At 37.5% G+C, this 5,568-nt stretch overlaps 1 long non-coding RNA gene across 1 annotated transcript; it reads right to left on the bottom strand.

The window, feature by feature from the left end:
* Window positions 1–531: 531 nt before the first annotated feature.
* Window positions 532–5,199, bottom strand: LOC125619176. Its single transcript, XR_007350687.1, has 3 exons — window positions 5,102–5,199; window positions 912–988; window positions 532–750 (listed from the first exon to the last, which is right to left on the bottom strand). It is a non-coding gene; the product is annotated as an uncharacterized LOC125619176 (long non-coding RNA).
* Window positions 5,200–5,568: the final 369 nt, after the last annotated feature.

Here is a 5,568-nt window from a genome sequence, read left to right as displayed (position 1 = left end):
TGTGTGAGTACATGCTATTATATTTGCACAAGGATGAAATTACCTAACAACACCTTTCTCAGAACGTATCCCTATTGTTAAGTAACACATGACTCCATGTGTGTACACATATATAATGATCCAGTGGGTTTATTTCAGAAATGAAAGGCTGGTTCAGTTTACAAAAGTCGATTAATGTAATCCAAAATAATCCCTCACATCAAGAGGCTAAGGAAAAAAAATCATATCAATTGACACAGAAAGTTCCCTTGACAAAACTCAAAATTCACTCATGAGGGCTAGGGTTGTGGTTCAGTAGTAGAGCACTTGCCTAGAATGTGCAAGGCACTAGGTTTGATCCTCAGCACCATATAAAAACTAAATAAAATAAAGGTATTGGGTCCATCTACAATCCATCTACAAAAACTGGTTTTTTTAAATTCATTCATGATAAAAACTCTTTAAAAATCGAGAACAAAGGGGAATTTGCTCAATTTGATACAGCACATCTATGAAAAAACAATAGCTAACATCATATTTAGTGGTGAAAGATAGTGCATCCCCTCCCCCCACACACACACACACCAGGTGATTAAAGCAACAAAGATTTATTTCTTTCTTATGTTGCATGACCATTGCATGTCAACTGGGTAAGTGGGGTGAGGTGCAGGATTGTGGTTTCTTTGTTTTGTGGCTTCTGCACTCAGGAATCCTGCAAAGGGAGGCTCCATCTCCATGCTTCCTCCATTGCCAAGGCAGGAAAGGTTCCACCTGGAAGGTATGCATGTTAATTCCCAAGTCAGCTTCATGACGATGCTTTTCTGCCAAGATCAGAAAACAGGGCAAGGATGTCCCTTCTTACCATGGCCATTCAACATAGTACTGGAAAAACTGGCCAGCACAAAAGGTCAAGAAAAGGAAATAAAACATACCAGATTTGAAAGGAGAGAATAAAACTGCCCTCTCTTTGCAGATCACATGATTGTCTGTGTAGAAAATCTCAAGGAATCTACCAAAAAATAAATAAATAAATAAAAAACTACTAAGTGAGTTCAGCAAGATTGAAAGATACAAGATCAACAAATAAAAATTTTGTGTGTGTGTGTGTGTGTGTATATATATATATATATATTTTTTTTTTTTTCTTTTTTTTTGAGATGAGGTTCTCACTAGGTTGCTCAGGCTGATCTCAGATTTGTAGACTCAAATGATCTTTCTGCCTCAACCTCCTGAATAGCTGGTTTTCCAGGCATGCGCCATGATGCCTAGTTTAAAATTAATTTTATTTTTATACACTAGCAATGGAACACATGAGAAACAAAATTTAAAATACAATACCATTTGCAATTGCTCAAAATAAATATGTAAATGTAAATTTGACAAAACATGTACAGGTCTTACATACTGAAAACTATAAAATACTGATTAAAGAAGAAATTACAGGGGCTGGGGTTGTGGCTCAGTGGTAGAGCGCTTGCCTAGCAAGCATGAGGCACTGGGTTCAATTCTCAGCACCACATACAAATAAATAAAAAGTAACAACTTAAAAAAAAATAAAAATAAAAAAGAAGAAATTACAGAAAATCTAAACAACTGGAGAGTCATAAATATTCATGGATTGGAAGACTTACCATAGTAAAGAAATCAATTCTTCTCCGATTGATAGACAGGTTTAACACAATTCCTATCAAAATCCCAACAAGACTTTTTGGATAGATAAGATTATTCTAAAATTTATATGGAGAGGAATTAACAATGATGAGAAAGAATAATAAAGTGGAAGGAAAAACTAATCAATATTAAGTCCTAATAATATAGCCATTGTCATTAAAATGGTGAGTCACTGGTGGAAGAATAGACACAGAATAGAAAATGTGGATCGATGACACAGAATAGAAAATCCAGAAACGGGTCTATGCAAGCACAGCCTCCTGATCTCTGACAGGGGAGCAAAAGCAATTCAGTGGAGGAAGGATCGTTCAGAGGCAAAAATACAAACCTAAACCTAAATCTCATGTCTTACACAAAAAGGAATTTACAATGGATTGTAGAGAAGTGTAAAACTATGAAACTTGGGGAGAGAACCTAGGAGAAAGTCATCAAGACCTTGGATTTGGTGAAGGGTTCTTAGACATGATCCCTACAATTAATTAATAAATCAAACTTCACTAAAATGAATAACTTTTTTTTACAAAAATATTCTGTGGAAAAGGTGAAAACACAAGCCATGAAGAAGAAAATATTTGTAAACCACGTATCTGACAAAAGACACATATCAGAAGGTATAAATAACTTCAAAACTCAACAGATTAAAAAAGAAGTGTGATTAGGGATGTGGCTCACTGATAGAGCATTTATCCAGCATGTGTGAGGCCTTTGGTTCAATCCCCAGCACCACAATAAAATAAAATAATCATAATCATAATCAAATTAGAAAATGGGAAAAAGACCTGAAGAGACATTTCATCAACAAGGATATATGATGGCAAATAAGCACACAGAAAGATGCTCAACATCATGAGCCTTCAGGGAGATGCAAATTAAGACCATGATAAGATATATTACATAACTCCTAGAACTGCTCAAATAAAAAATGGTGACAATACCAAATGCTTAAGAGGATATAGAGAAACTGGATCTCTCAAACATTGCTAATGAAAATGTAAAATGGTAGAGCTACTCTGGAAAACAGTTTGATGGTTTCTTAAAAAACTAAATATACACTTAACCACACAACAATTGCACTTCTGGGCACTGATCCCAGAGAAATCAAGAGTTATGACCACACAAAAACCTGTTAATGATGGTTCACTGCAGCTTTATAATAGCAAAAAAAAAAAAAAATGGAAACAACCAAAATGTCCTACAATAAATGAGCAGCTGAACAAACTGTGGTATATTCAGACCATGGATTATTACTCAAAAATGAAACTGTTGATACATACAACAACCCAGATGGATTTCAAGGGTATGGTTCTGAAAGAGAGAAAACATTGCAAAATGTCATATACTGTATTCTTCCATTTATATAACATTGTCAAAATGAAAAAAAAATGTAGAGAATACTTTAGTGGTTGCCAGGGGTTAGGGATGGTAGGTAGAGAGGTGGATGTGACAAGGGTATCTTAAAAGGGGTGGTAGTTACACAAGCTTATGTAAATGATAAAATAACAGAACCATGTACACACACATTGTATCAATGTCAGTTTCTAGTTTTGACACTGTGCTATATCATAATCCAATTAGAAAATGGAAAAAGACATTTCATTAATGAAGATATAGAATAGCAAATAAGCACATGGAAAGATGCTTATAATGGTTATAATTATGTAAGATGTAACCACTGAAAGAAACTGGGTGAGAGGGACATGGAATCTCTCCATATTACCTTTTCAACACTCTGTAAATCTCTAATACTTCCAAATAAAAAGCTTTTTAAAAATCCTTATATGAGCCAGGCATGGTGGTGCACATCTGTAATCCTAGCAATTTAGGAAGTTGAGGCAGAAAGAAGGATTGCAAGTTCAAGGCCAGCCTTGGCAACTTAGAGAGACCTTGCCTCAAAATAAAATATAAAAAGGGCTGGAATGTAATTCATTGGCAGAACATTCCTGGGTTCAATCCTCAATAGGGGAAAAAATCATCATATAAAATCTAGAAGTTGGAGGATCCCATGAGAAGAAAAACTGATGGGGTCCCCCTACCCCATCATTGTTCTCTCTATCCAGAACACAGCTAGCCCCATGGGCTCATGACACCACAGAAATTAACCTGTGCCTGTCCTTGATAAGTCTTTACAGCAGGTTCTCCTGTGATCAACAAAGAACTAAGACCCAGGAAGAGGCAGCAACTTTCCCAGTGTCACATGGCTAGGTTATTGCTCAGAATGGGAACATAAATAATCATGACTTCTGTATGAAGATTGGAAGAGTTAGGGTATAGAGCAGTGGTAGGTAGAATAAGAGCCACTAAAACAGTCAAGAACTTTGAGATGGAGGATTCAAGCCTTAGAAATAGATTGCATGGGGGTGGGGGGTAACTTCAGGAGGTGACCTTGGATAGGGTCATCCTTTTCATAATGATGGGGTACTGAAGAGAACTGGATTTTGGAGGACCATGAGCTCCATCTCAGAGCTGTTCAGTTTCAGGTCCTTTGAAGATACCTAGTCTTTCAGGAGACACAGGGTTTCTTGAATCTGCAGCTATCCGAGCAGAGAGAGCTCTGCTCCCTAGGGAAAAGTATATATATANATATATATATATATATATATATATATATATATATATATATAAACTCCAAAGGATACCACCAGTGATCTACTTCTTCCAGCCACTCCTACCTGCCTAGAGTTACCACCCAGTTAATCCATATGACTGGATCAATGCGGTGACACACAAATAAACCAGTCAGGGTCACTCCAGGAGAATTGGGCTGGCATGAAATAATGACACACAGACAGAGAAGTACCTTTTACTTTGTGTTCAGTGATGGGCCCTATGACCCAGCTCCCACCAAGGAGTCAAGACAGGCAAGAAAGAGAGGGAGCACACCTTGAACCCAGGTTTTATTAATGGGGGGAGCTAATCCATGGAACATTCTATCCAAAAAAAGGGCAGAAGGGTAGGATTACAACAAAAAGATGGGTGTAATTCAATCCCATTGGGTGACGCTCACTCCCAGAGCTACACCTTTCTTATCCAAGCAGAGGTAAAGTACAGTTGCATTGCAGAGTGCAATACCAGTTCTGTACCTCTTACTCAGGACTTAAAGGTGTGTGCATAGCTCCTGAACAAGGCAGCCCCCCAACAGATCAATCCACTAATAAGGTTACAGCTCTCTTGATCTAATCATTTCACCTCTGAACATTTCTTTGTCTCACACATGAGCTTTGGGGGACACTTCATATCTGAACCATAATAAGTGGTTTACAAAATTCCAAAGCAAATAATCAAATCAGAAAGAGGCAAAGAATTGTAAGGAGGTTGTTAAATTGATTCCTGCTGTCACATTAATGTATTGTAGATAGAAAACTCAGAGTCAAAGCCATCTTCTAATAAATACACAATCAATATCAAGTGTACAGTTCCCAGGTCAGCTTGGTGACTCTCCACAGCTTCCTACCTTTCTAGTGAGATTTCACCCCCCTCCTAGCCCTCCTTTATAGAAATTCTAGAGCTGTAGTTCCTCTTCTCACTTCCAGCAGGGAACCATGATTCAGGATTGGGCAAACTGGCATGAAAACTCTTGAGTTCATCCAAATCCTCTGCCTCTGAGTCCCAAGTTCACTTTTGCAGATTCATTTGCATGCAATTTGCATTGCTGTGCAAACCTGGCTTTCTCTTTAAAGTGCTAGTGCTTCTCTTCATCTATGTCCCAAAGAAACGTGGGCTATAGTGATAAAAATAATAAGAAGAAGAAGAAGAAGAAGAGCAGCCCCTAAATTTCTGCATTGATTCAAAATCAATTTATTGAGGATCCAAAATTCATTTATGAGGCTGACTTTGAGATTAAGTATATGTCTTGCTTCCCTGCCTCCATCTCCTGGCACAGAACATAAAGATGGAGAGGGGACAGACATTCCCCCACCA

Source organism: Marmota marmota, unplaced genomic scaffold (assembly GCF_001458135.2).
Source record: "Marmota marmota marmota unplaced genomic scaffold, marMar, whole genome shotgun sequence".
Taxonomy (NCBI): Eukaryota; Metazoa; Chordata; class Mammalia; order Rodentia; family Sciuridae; genus Marmota; species Marmota marmota.
Note: the sequence above shows the minus strand (reverse complement) of the source record. Positions and strands in the feature narration are given on the sequence as shown.